The sequence below is a fragment of the Symphodus melops genome (genome assembly GCF_947650265.1).
Source record: "Symphodus melops genome assembly, chromosome: 11".
Classification (NCBI taxonomy): Eukaryota; Metazoa; Chordata; class Actinopteri; order Labriformes; family Labridae; genus Symphodus; species Symphodus melops.
This window is the reverse complement of record NC_136701.1, coordinates 18,963,709-18,977,976: the sequence shown is the minus strand read 5'-3', so window position 1 is coordinate 18,977,976 and position 14,268 is coordinate 18,963,709. Positions and strand designations below refer to the sequence as shown.

Here is a 14,268-nt window from a genome sequence, read left to right as displayed (position 1 = left end):
ACAAAAACTTCAAATTGCTCAGTGTGTTGATGTACTTTTATTGATCATGAACAAAAATGTGAAATCCTGAAAGCCGTTTTGAAAATGTCCTTTATGGATCTAAAATATCACAGATGGGGGGTTTTTTAAGGTCACGTCAACTACCCTGTATAAATCCCCTGAATATATCTCATTCAAATTTTCACTGAGTTTGTATGCAATCAAAGCCAGAAAATTGTGTGTTCTTTTTTTACCATTATGTTTTTAATGTAATTCTTGATACTTTCATTGGAATGTAGAGAGCCCTTCCTGTTGTTGTATCCATTTGGCCTATCGCCATGCTCGAGACTCTGCGAGTCTGTACTTTGTCTCATAGATCAACAGTAAAGCTACCTTAGTAACACATACACAATGATATTTTTCAATGCTACTATCTAGCATGTTCGATATTACTTAATCAGAATCGTTTATTATTGCCAAGTACATTTACATACGTGGAATTTGACTTTGTGCATGGGTGCGAGAGCGCACTAACACACCATGGTGGCCTTCCATGGCGCCGTCACGTACTTCGCAGAGTCTCTAAAAAGATCAGCTTGAATATTTTCCCTCAAAGCATTTCAAAGTATGAAGCTAAAAAAACCCAAGAACATTTTCTTTAGGGAAGCTTTTAGTCCAGAGATATGATCACTTTTTAAAAAAAACATTTAAAATACAGACGCATCATTATTATAAATGTTCATATACTTTGCTATGCACCACGTGGTTCTAAAGGGTATCTCTGAGGACACACCAGACCAGTGGGCAGAATTCGAATTCGAACACTGTTGAGACTGTTCCCACTCTGTTTCTCCAACATTCTCCTCCTTATATGGATGTACCGGTCCAGGACTTGTTTCCATTTCCATTTTGTGGGTTTCCACATGGACCGGAGTGCCTGAGGCTCAGTTCTTTTATTCTAACTGGAAGGTTGACACTTTGATTTCCAACTTCTGCACTCACTTATCGAAGTGTCCTTGGACAAGACACTAAACCACAAATTGCTTTGTTTCAGCAGCCAGCAGAATGTAAATCTAATGTATGTCGCTTTGGACAAAACAAAGTGTGCCGTAAAGAAAATGTAACCTTGTGCCTTCAAAAATGAAACTTTTTCTATCGCCAGCAACTTTGACAGACATGTTCACCAAACAGTAGTTGGTGTGCAAGCTGCAACTTTTTAAGGACAACCAACCATAATAGAAATTAAATTCAGGGCTGATGGTGCTTTAGCAAATATTTGGTCATAAATCATACAATTTGGAAAATGTGACTGTTGACGTGTACCAATATAGGAACTAAATGATTGACGACGTAATTTGGCTTCATTCTCTGAACAAAACTGCAAAAGAAAATTTTCAATTCAGCTTTTTGTTTACCAAAAGCCATTTCTAGTGTGAAAAGTTTTGATCTTAACTTCTGAGCAGATTCAGTCCCCGGTGAGCTTGTGGGACAGTGACAGAGAGACCAACGTCACTGTTCATGTCGCATATGGTGCAGAGCAGACCCAAGACAAACTGCCATATTTTTTTCTTTTTTCACTTTTATTGCTGCCCTTACTCTGGGAGAAAAGGCATTGACCTGTCCAAAAAAAAAGACAAATTTACTAAGATTGTTTCCACCCCATTTCACCTGTCCTCAATTGCTCCTGTTATATGTTTTCTGTTTTCCTTATTACTCCCAATATGTGTCAAAGTCTTTCTTTGAGAAATAAATGGAGGGACACATAAAACAAGCAGAGCAATAGCAGTGCAATGTAAACCTCTGAAAACATGGTGGAAGTTTGTAATTTTGCAGGCTGACTGAAGTGGGAGCGCGAGTGAGTGAGTGAGTGAGTGAGGGAGGGAGGGAGGGAGGGAAAGACAAATTGAGAGAGTCATTGTGGAGGATAAAAATGGGTTTTATAGCTTGTCAGAACTGTACACAATGGGCCACAGAATTAATGGTTTAGGACGGTGAATAGTGTTTGGGAGTGTAGGTGGGATGGCAGAAACATAAATGTGAAAATGTATTCATTACTCATTCGCTCACCCACCTTTTGGAAGAAAAAAAAATGACACAATGAGCAGCAACAGCAAAAACTGTAAAAAACTGAACTGTGGCAACTTCACACATCCTAAACAACAGGAATACACTTTATTCAACTTCTTATATTATTAGCTGAACAAGATTTGGTCAGTTTTAATCATTAACTCAGACTTTCTTCTTCTGACTCTGTACAGGAAAATAGAAAAAAAAAGGCATTAAGAACTTAAGTCTGAAGTAATTTGCCAAGCACAAGGTTCACGGTTGTCTTGATTATCCCTGTGAAAGAGTAATATGTCATGCAGTGAGCAGTAAAAACATTACATACATCTTAGTGTATGAAGTTAATCCAAAACAATAAAAAGTAAAGACAATAAATACAGTAGATTAAAACCAGGTTAAAAAGCAAGACAATAAGTCATTTTGAAAAAGCAATAGCAGCGAGGACAAATCATTTGTAGTCTCGTGGGTGCTGGCAGTCTGAATCTGCAGCTGGATGGAAGCAACCTAAACTCTTAAGAATGATCAGCCAGGATTGCCTGGGCTTTCTTCAAAGTCTTTACTTTGTACACAATCATTTTTTTCCCCCACACAGTTTAATTATATTCTGCATTCTGTTGAGATTCTTTATGCTGAGTGACTCAACCAACATACCATGTGACCTCGGAGAAAGTTAAAAACCGAGAAACAAAGTAAAAGATCTTGATAAAAGTTTTGGTCACATTGAAATTCCAAAGCCTCCTGAGAAAGTTTACCTGCTGGTGAGGTTTTCTTTCGTTTTGTTTTAAAGCATCCGTTTGAAGCTCGAACGTTTGTCATGGAGGAGGGCAACCAGGTACTTATATTGATGTACAGGCCTAGTTATTTATAACAACAGGGGAGATGACAGAAGGATTGTTTCCTGCAATCCACTGTCATTTCTTTTGGCTTCAGCACATTAATATCCAGAAAGGATGACCTGCACCAGTCTGAAAATTCACCCACGACTGGGCCGTGAGCCGGGTCATCAGTGCTAAGGAGGGACACGGTCACTGAGTCATCGGCAAACTTAATGATTTGCCCGGTTCTCCGGTTTGCTTTGCCACTCATTAGTGTACAACACAAATAAAAAAAAGGGGAAAGAACAAATCCCTGGGGCGATCTAGTTGAAGAAAAAAGAACATCTGATGTGATGCCATTTTACTCTCACACACAACAACCTTTCTTATTAAATATTCCATCAGCCAGCAGACCAGGGTCGATGTTGTGAATGCTCTGGAGCCTTCCTACTAAAATGTGTGGTTATATGCAATCAAAAGCAGAGGAAAAATCAATTAAAGGGAGGGTGTTGGACCCCTCAAGGTGGGTCAGGAGTGTGTCTAACAAGGTGCTTATTGTGTTTTGAACAGCCCTGCCTGACCTATGTGCAAATTGTAGTACATTTTAAGAAGTTGACCTTTCCTTGCTAAAATCATAGATGTTAAATTGATTTAAAAACAAGTTCAGTTCATTACACAATTTAATGTCAAGCTTGCCATCAAAGGGTATTGTTCATATCTTTGACTGTATACCTATGAGGCCTATCCCTGACCAAGGATTTACATAGTTGAGCCTGATTTGTCAGATTTTTGCTCTTGTGCTGTTTGTGCTCATTGAACCATAAACTTATTTGCAACATAACCATTGTCAATAAATTGTTTGTCTTCTAGACTTGGAATAACCATTTATTCTATAATAGGATTTGCACCATATTTGATCTCACTCATTAAGTCTGCATTACGTTGACCTTATTATCTGAATCATGTCCAAAACACAAACTGAAGGCAACCACAATCTATGCATCCGTTAAACTACCAACTAAGAAACCTCTTTTTAACGTAACATTTCTAGATTTACTGTACTTTCCCGACTTTTATAACCCAACAACAAAAGCACCCCAAGAAGAACTCTTGGAAGATCGGATTATATGAGGTCACCCCTAAACCTCTCATGGATTCCACCCCCTCCCATGCAGGGCATGAATTACCAGAGGAACAGTCGCCTCTTCTTTGTCCTTGTAACTACATTAGGCAAGTAAAAATCTAAATAATTAATTATTTTTTTTACTGATGTAATAGGTCATAAAAAAACATGAAGACAAACCAATTGTGTTGTTTGCTGAAAACAGCTGTTATGATTAAATTGTTATACTGAAAGTTTCCATATACATTTAACTTTAACCAGGGATCTATATTGCCAATGGAGAACACTAATACATTACTTATAGCCAATTTACTGTAAATCATCTTACGTACATACTCTGGGGATGCAGATGTTTAGGTTGCCTCCATACATACAGGCTATTGTCCTCCAAGTGGAACGAGGCAGGTTCAAATCTGACCTGTGGCTTTTTCCCCAATCCCTCCCCAGAGAGAGTGGACTAAAGGTATTTTGATGACAGTGCTTGAATGCAGGAATATTTTCCCCTTCTTGCTACTCTGCACAACAAAAGAAATGTCATCCAGGCACTTTCCCACTGTGGTAAAAAGGAACGTATCGGTGGTTTATGAAATATTGTTTTTTGAGCTTTTTGAAGCCTCTAAAACAACAGCTTCAAGTCCAATTTCCAACTTGTTAAAGGCATTTAATTCTTTTGTTTTTCCAAATTGTCTTTGTTTTAGTTTTGCTCCCTCTGCTGTTTGACACACACTTTCTTTTTTACTGCCACGTGTATTTACACTCGTGTCTCGGACAGGACAAATAGGTTTAGCAGATTTCTTGCAGCAGGGTTGGAGTTTGTTCTTTAATGCTGCGGCACACAACTCTTCCTATGATACCTTTGAGCTTCTTGGGTAGAAAATAAGTCAATTGGGAAGTAGATTTCAGGGTGAATTAACCCAACAGAAGAGAACCTCAGGCTTCAACTGTTAACACGTACACAGCTCTATCCCATAAGTGATCCCTTATGTGACTATTGGTCAATGTATTACCCTTCAGCAGTCTATTGCAGTGTGTCTCGTGAATGCTGTTCATTGATTAGGTCTGAAAATGCCTTTACTCTCCAGAGACAGTCTTACCACACATGGAATCAGTTTCAATCATTGAACTAGGGCCTGTCTTCTAACCCTTCAAGCTGCCCGTACACAACATCTGATTTTAGATATTGTGTGAGAAAATGGGAAAAAGCCAAATTGCCTTTCAGAGGGACATAAAGATACTCATTTTTTTTTTAGTATCAATATTGAGGCAACAAATTAACGTTTTATGGGAAACGAGTTGCTCACTTTTGATCCTACTGAGACTCTCGTCTCCAGGCTAAATCTCAGCTCTGCAGAGCTTTTGTTAGTGAAATGAGACAGCTCTTCAAACAAACTATTAAAATGGAAAAAGGCAGTATTGCCCTAGTTGTTCAAAGTGATATTGCCTTTTTATTGACAAAAGGTTGATGCTCGAAACGGACAAGAGGGCTAATCTGGGTTTAAATATGTTACCGTAGGTATTTCTGGCACTAAGGTATACCGTAGTAGCATTAAAAAAAGGTCTTTATAATACATGTGCTTGCTCTGTGTCATCTGTATCTTATGGGAAACAAGTCAGTTACATTTGAGACCTGAGATATGGATTATGTGGGCTTATGTTCAACATATTAACTTCTGTTCATATGGATAAGTTCTTGGGGAAAAAAATGCCCTGAGCTGTGCCAATTAAGGCAGCTTTAAATGTTCTGATGCAGGCGCATGATTCTTTACACATGCACACTGCTGGTCTGACAGGTTTCACGGAGGTGAGTTGTTTGTTATTATGGGGATGATGGTGATCTATAGCCTAAAAGAAAATGAAATGTGCCCAGTTCATGTCACTGTGCTTTAAAGTGCTTTATTTATCCATATGTTTCTAGTTGCCTAAAGCGTAAACAACTCCCCTCCAGCATTTTCCTTCAAGTCTATTCAAATTCAGCTTAATTATAGACGCAGTGGTTGTATGACCACATTGGCTCCCACTGTGTGCCGCTTATATTTGATGCCTCTTGATGGGCCCCACTTGGTTATCAGTGTGAGTTCACATTAGCAGCATCATGTGTTGTGGCAAAGTACCATAATAACTGCAGAGAGGACAGCAGTTGCTCTGCTTATACAGAGTAATATAACAACATGACAAAAACAACATGTTTTTGTATTGTACTGCGGAGAGATGTGCTACATTTGGAAAAAAAAAACAAACAACTCAGACGCAACAACCCCAAAACAAACATAACTCTGAAACAGAATTATTTTAACAAATGGACCACTTCTTCATTTAACATGTAACCCTTGTCAAGTCCCTCCGTGTTTCATTTTACCTGATCTCTAAACAGATGCTCCAGAATACAAATACATACTGAAACTGTATGCAAGACTGAAAAATCCCATACTGACTAAATGAACGTAAACATCATTTATTGTCCTGGTTGTTTTTGTAATAACGAGTTAACGTTTTTTTCGGCCAAAGAAGGTGCCAGTCCTGCCAATTACGAAGGTCGGCTATGATAAACACAAAACCAATCAAACCTTCCAACTGCAGCTTAAACCCTGTGAGCTTCCTGTGGCCCACTCCCACTTAAAGCAGCGAGTTGCCAACGAGAGTCTGCGGTGTTTGGAAATGACATAAGGTGCTGCTGTGCGTGCCTGCTAACACAGAGTCACATTGAGACGTGACTCATAATCATTGTGCTTCATTTCACTTCTTCTTCCTCTTCTTCTTCTTCTTCTTCTTCTTCTTCTTCTTCTGCCACCCTCTCCTATTACTGACAGTCATTATCTCCTTTCCACCTCACTCTGACTGACAGTTCGGCTCTTGTGAAACCATTTTCCTTAATGTGAGCGCTTTAAAAGCCCCTCATCATTGCAGGTCCCCTTAAACTGAGAGTTAAATACCCAGATGTTCTATTTTAGTGTTGTGTAAGAGGTGGCTGAAAGTAATACTAATTGAGAAAAAAATAAAATGATTTATGCTTCCTAACTGTGCGTTACTTATGTATAATGCTCAAGAAGTCCCATCCTCACTTCAATAGAACTCAGAGTTTGAATGGCTGAGGAAATGTTCTCCTGTGTTAGTCAGATCGTCTAATCATTTCTTATTGCTGTCATTTAGATTCATTTTGTACTGCTAACCATGTAGGTATACTTTCCTACAGGGTTAGAGGATGTTGGAACCCAAAAAAACCGATGTCAGGATGAAACGTCAGGGAATCACCAAAGTTATTACAGTTCAACCCGAGGAGAGTATGATGTCTGTTACAAATCCATTGCAACCCCTTCAATGATGTTGAGGCATTTCACTTTGAACCTAAAATGTCAACCTGCTGGTGGCACTACAAGTTGAGGGGGGAATCACCGAAATCAGAGTGAGTCATCCTCAAAATCCATCCACAAGTTTCATGGGAATTAATACAATTTCTCCCATTTCCACAACCCCTTCCTCTGTGGAATTCTGCCGTATACACTTCTTGATCTTCTATTACAAAGATTTCTAGCAATATTTTGATCTCGGTATTACTGCTTGTTGCATCTATGTGCAAGTACTTTCAAAGAGTGGTCTTTTTTTTTTTTTTTTTTCTCTCTCTCTTCACTCCTGGTAGATAAAAGGGCTCGAGATTCACAAAAACACTTCCATCAGTTTGCAAAGACACATGAAAGGTGTGTGTGTGTGCCTACTCTACTCCACCTCCATCCACATGAGCCCTCGTAGTGCTCTGTAAAGAACCCTGCCTTCATCAGAGCCAGAGCAGTAATGACATGGTCTGTGCATGTTATATTGTTTACCAGGGAGGATTTTCTTCTCACTATAGGTTCCTGCCACATCACAGATCCGCTCCAGGCAGAGTCTTCATATTTGCCTACGCATTACACAATAACTCATTACTGTGCATGGAGCAGAAATTAAGTGGGCAAGGCAGGAATGATTCACGCCTTTCTGATGGCAGACTCTGACAGCATCATTTATCTCAACAATGATAATTGCTATTTTTTTTAATGGCTCGTGTTCGCCCACCTCCAACCATTAAGAAGTCATTGTCCACTGTGGAAGGATCACTGTGTTAATGGGCCAAAACATCCAGTAGAGGAGTTTAATTAGGATGGAAAATGTCAGAGGAACGGGGGGCTATTTTCTCCCAAAGTTTGATTAAATCCTTGTTTGATGTGTTTTTGCAAGTTTGTGGAAAGTTTCCATATGAAGCTGTCTTTTGAAATAAAAAAGACTCAGTTAGGACTGTTTTTATTGTTGTTTGTGAAGTCAATCAACAAAAAAACAAACAGTGTCTCATATGTGTTATCATTTCCTTTATGGTCAAGATGAAGTACTTACCAGTAACAGAACATAAAAAAACCCCCCCACTCAAGTCAAAAGCTCTCTAAAAACAAACACCCGAGACTGCAAATGGGATGTCAAAGATGATTACACATTAAACATCTCAGTAATAAAAAGCAGGATGTGTGTCTGACTTCTCTTCCCACATCAAGCGGCTTATGCAACTCGCACTGTTCTCGCTCAGGCAAACAGCCAGTTACTTACCTTGTTATGCAGAGCAGCGGCAGCTTCACATACTGAGAGATAGTTTGGGCATGGCATATGCAGCCTGACTCAAGCTGATTGGCTGGCTGCTCTATTTGGACTGTAGGGTCTCTGCCAATGAAGCATACAGACAATATGACAGTGCACTGAAGAAAGCGGTCTCTGAGGGACTGATTCAAAATCAGCTTTGTCCTCAGTAATCAGTTCTTGCTTTGATTAAAATGTTATGAAAAAAAAAGTCTCAGGGTTGCTCATAGTCCCTCATGATTCACCATCTTCCCTCTTATCACTTACAGAACAGGACGAGAGTCAAAGCCAAGGGACGATTGAGGCGTAGCTGAAACCTCCGGTGAGCGTTGAAGGTAAGTGATACAATTTCCAGGGACTGTTTTCACTTGAGAGAAAAGAAACCAAGTGACCTTGTGAATTCATGCAAATAATGTCCTAGACCATTTTTCTTCTACTCATCTAACAAATTACAAGAGTATATTGGATGTTTGTTTTCCAAAGCACAGTACTGCACCAGAAAGTCAGTGACACGTCTTTAAAGCGAAAGACAGGAATGAAAAGATAACAGAAGTCTGCCCAATAGGAAACCAATGACAATTTGTAAATAACCACATTGTCTCTGTTTTGAGACCATAGTTGTTTTATTTGTTTTTAAACATAATAATAATAATAATAAAAACATTCAATGAATTTCTATAAGATTATACTTTTTGCGTCCAGAATGCATCAGCAAAATTCTCTCTAGTATGTTTAATTTGTTTTCCTACAGTATCTGCTCTCAGAGTGCATTGCCTGCTTGGGGCAACTAAAGAAGGATTACATTTTTTTTGTTTTGTTTGGCTCTCGCTCTCAAAGCACTCAGTTAAGATTAAGGGAAAGATTGTGGTCTTGGCTTAATGTTGAGAACAATGAAAAGAAGTGGGAGGCAGCAAGTTCTTGTTTTATCAGCTTTAACCAAAACCATGCTGTTCTGTGTAAAAAGTCCCAGGGACATCCTGCTGACTCGGCGCCAAAATGTGTCCAAATAAAACCCCAAAACATCCATACAGTTCTTAAAAAAACATCATCAACAGACACTCTCTGCGAAATCAATAAACAGACAGGGAGGATTTCTATGTTATAAGTTGAGAATATTTCAAAAGCCTCATTTGCATTTCCAACCTTCAGCCTGTGCCGAGTCCCTGTTACGTACAGATGTGCAGATGTTTGTTTTGGTTTGTAGTCCCTGGAAGCATCATGTGACAAGTCTTACTGTGACAGGAGCTTGCTGTTGCACTGCAGGCCCAAATGCACTCAGTTCTGCTTTTTTTTTTTTTTTTTTACAAGGGCACGATGCAGCTGTCCTCCTCGATGAAATACTGTTCTAACAGCCCAAGACAAATAACTCTTAATGAACCGTGTGGAGCTGGGATGATGATCTGCTTCTCCCAGCTGTGTGTCCCTCTGCGGCTCCTTTACGCCTGTCCGTGCTGCTTCTCAATTCAGTTTAGCTCAGTGTTAATCCACCGCTCATGTACCCAAGAATTGATTACAGCTTTACCTTGTCTTCCTCTGCTTTCCTTTTTCTCCGTCACTTGCAACACCCATGCTTTGTTTCAGTCACTTTAGAAGGTCTTGCCTCCAGAAACACATCCCTGCTATACCATGTCTGCTATCAATTACTGCAGACAGTGCTGTACAGTTCTTTCAATTTTTATTACAGGCGTCTTCCAACCCTTAGTGAACCAATTTATAGACAGAAAAGGGGAGTGCAACATGTATACACAGTAAGTCATCACACATAACAAACCGTGAGAAAGCAGGAGTGAGAAACACCTCCATTAAGCCCACTTCTTCTTTCTGCTGCTCGTCTTATGATAACAACATATGTCTTTAGCTGTACAGTGTGGCAACACTATGTCATTACTGTTCTGCATCTTCAATCATTTCACAGCTTTTTCAAAGTGCAAGAGCTGTGAATGATTGAAAATGGATACATGGATTTTCATCAATCAAAAAGTGCGATCTGCCATGTCCTACACGAAAAAGACTCCGTCGCAGAGTTGCAACAATAAGGAGTCAGCATTTTGGGAAAGGACAGATTGAATCCAGTAGAGAGAATGAGTACTGTGGCTCGAGCTATAAAAATGATAATGTCCTCATTGATTGCACAGTTCGAAACTGTCTTGTTAGGAACAGAATGATAAGCAGTTAGGAGACAAGCGTTTAACGCTGTTGTAAATCCACTCGGAGTCTTAGTGCATTAGCAGACTGTAGTTGATGTTCAGTGTCGCTCCGTCCCTTTGATCACTGCCTGAGCTATCAAGCTTTTTTGTCGCTTGTTTTTTGGATCTCACACTTATACCTGTTCTCTTTCTCGCTCTTATTTGTTTTTCAGATGAAATGTTTGTTTTTGTCCCGGTCTTGTTTTCCAGAGTTATCTTCCTGCAGTTTATTGACACCTTTCCTCTACAGCTCAGAATTGATTAAAAAAAAATGCTCACATAAAGAAAGTTCTATTAGACGTATCCGTAAAAATTGTCCTGAAAATCAAGCCGGTTTTTCTTTTGGTACTATTTTCTTCAGTTTGACACATAATTGCAAATAATGAACTTTGTGTTGATTTTGGCAGACGTTGTGATGGGCTTGGTGCAAACAAAGAACAAGATCAGACTGTTGTTTTAAAAGTCAAGTCAAGTCTTTTCTTTTTTTTTTGTCAACTCTGTTTATTGAATTTTAACATAAAAAACCCAGCAGTTTCAGTCATACATTCAATAACGTATTGCTATTGTGTTTAAGAGCAAACAACAAACAAACACCCCACCCCGGCACAAACCCCCTCCAAAATAAAAAGTTGGTCCAGAAGGCAACATGAACAATCAGTCCACAGGAATATGACACGTTGTGCCTTCCACATATGATAAAAAGGGATTCCAAGTCTTTTCAAATTTACTACCAGTACCAGACAGGGTCAGCCTGATTTTCTCAAGTTCAACAAAGTATAGCACCTCTTTAATCCATCTCGAATGGGTAGGTGGAGCTGCGGATTTCCATTGTAACAATATCAGTCTCCTAGCCAATAGAGTTGTAAATGCTATCAAGTCCTTACTAGAAGAAGAGAGGTTAATCTGACAGGACAACACACCAAACAAAGCAGTAAGACTTCTCTCAGTGACCTTAGATAATGTGTCAAACACTTCACACCAACATCTATTCAAAGAGGGACAACACCAAAACATATGTGTATAATTAGCTGGGCTTTGTCGACATCTGTCATATAAAGGTGACATTGTTTCAAACATTTTCGCGAGGCGAACTTTGGTATAATGAGCTCAGTGCAGAATCCTGCACTGGGTGAGACTGTGCTTGGCACAAATGGATGACCTATGTGCTCTTTTTAAGATCTCTTCCCAAACATCATCTGGAATTATTTCTCCTAAATCTGTCTCCCAAACAGTCTTCAGTCCAGGTGAGGAGTCTAAGGAAAGGCTGTGGATATTTGAATAAATAGTAGAGATCGCCCCCCTTCAGTGACAATAGGGGTTCTAAAAAGATATCAAAAGTTAAAACCTCAGGAAGGGCAGGGAAATCTGGAAATGAATTGCTAACGAAGTTGCGAACTTGAAGATATCTAAAGAAATGTGTTTTAGGAAGTAAGAACTTGTCTACTTGCTGTTGAAAGGATGCAAAAACAGCATCTACATATAAGTCCTTAACAGTTTTTATACCCAGTCTAGAAGAGGTGAGTACAATAAAGCCTTCAATGTCACCGGATGAGTGGAATTTGCCTCTACTTCCAACCACGATGGAGGGGTCTCAATGTCTTCATAGCGAATCCAGGAGTTCATATTTCTAATATTCGTTAGGAGTCAAGTCTTTTTGATCAGTGGTTCTCAATTGGTGGGTCACGGAACCGTTCTCAGTGGGTCATGAATTTGTACCATGAAAAGAAATTGTCAAAAAGTAAATGTAGCAGTTTCTGTTCTGTTACCAATCTTATCGGTTGGAAAATATCGGAAATGTCGGTTTCACCTTCTCATTCAGGAGTTGATGGTGGGTCCTGAGGCTAGACTGGTTGAGAACAAATGTCTTTAAAAGACTTCAACAAGAATAGATTCCACTGGGTTCAAGAAGTCTGATTGTACAAAACCAGAGGGAAACATGACCCTTTACATCTCAGATATTTCACAACCCCAGTAAACATTTTCCGAATGATTTTCTGATCTCAGTTGCTATTTCAGAGTCTCTTTCGTCAGCATATTAACAATGTGACTCATGACTCAATTTAAAGTTACATGATTGATAAAGTTGGCTGTGGCTACCTTTTGATTGGAAAGTCGTGGTCAAAGCGTGAACAATAAAAAAAAATCTACCCTGTTGTCCAAATATGGTCACAAATGCGACCAAATTGTGATATGACAGAATTAGCTTACAACTATCCCTGCAATTTGCTCCTGTATATTTTCGACACAGGCTCTTATAATGAAATATCATAATCATACGACGAAAACAGCAAGAAACAGCTCTATAGCGAGGCCAATTATGTTACTTTCTGTTCTTGAGTCAATTCTCCTCCTTTGATGCCTGTTCCTGCCCTGTATGTGCGTGTGCAGTACTCTGTGGAGAAAAATTCTCCTGCTGCTTTCTCTTAACTGGCTGCCGCACATCTAACGGTGAAGATGTGCTGAGAAAATGTAAAGAAAGGCGCTTTCTGTTTTCTTGTTAATTGCCTGCTTTGCTTTTTCTTTTTTTTTTCTTTTTTGCTTCATACAGAAACATTCTCAGAATAAATAGGGTGTTTAAAAAAACAGGCGAGTTCTCCTTGTAAGAGGTATTCTTCTCTAAGTGACAGAGGTAAGTGTTAACTTGACAGCATGTTGTACCAGAGGGTTGTGTGTAAAATAAAAAAATAAAAAATAAAATAAAAAAAAACACCTGACACACATAAACCGAGAGCTTTGATATGGTCCAACAGACCCATCTCTTTTCCTTGTTCTTACGCGCCTCTCTCTCCCACTTGACTTGATCCCTCCAATCTCCTCTTCCTCTATTTCCATTATTGTGAGAGCGGCATGGCTGACTCGGTTGGACTTGATCCACGAGTCATTCATTCTAATTAGATTTCCACAGTTAAACTGGCAAATGTTTTAAATGACGTACGCAGCCTTCAGTTCACGACTGGAATTTAATCAGGGGTCTTAATTACTCGCGTTTTTTTTCTTCAAGCTGATAGAATGACATTTTCAAGGCTTTTCTGTTTTAATCAAGTTAAGATCCCTCCCTATTATGTGCGTGGCCTTCAATCGCTCGGAATAAAAAAGTCCACCTTTCACTCGTCTGAGGAAGAAACAAAACAAGTGTGTATGTTGAAGTAAAGATTGGAACAGCTGCTGTGGAGTCTCAGCCTTTAAAGAGAGATCATAAAGCTATAGTGCAGAGATTATTAATTTATGTGTAGTATGTTTATGTTTTCCATATCAATTGTCCTTTATACTCAATTAGCAGCAGTTAAAGTATAAAACAAAAAGGAAAGACTGCGTTTAGCTGTTGTCTTTGGTTGTGAGTCATACTCTGATTTGCTGGCTTCACATGCATCTGTTTCCTCAGGCATGCATAGAGTTAAAATTGATGAGTGCATTCTTTTAAGTTCTGCTTATTTGTGCGGCTGCTTACTTGAATTGTATTACACTGAACTTCAGTGGGGTCACCGTACTGTATCATTTGTGGTAT

The 14,268-nt window shown here is 39.2% G+C and overlaps 1 long non-coding RNA gene across 1 annotated transcript in view; it reads left to right on the top strand.

The window, feature by feature from the left end:
* LOC306831599 overlaps positions 1-14,268 on the top strand; it is a 115,135-nt gene that overhangs the window by 14,252 nt on the left and 86,615 nt on the right. Inside the window, exon 2 of the long non-coding RNA XR_013780098.1 lies at positions 8,847-8,912. This is a non-coding gene — a long non-coding RNA (uncharacterized lncRNA). The remainder of the gene's footprint in view (positions 1-8,846; positions 8,913-14,268) is intronic.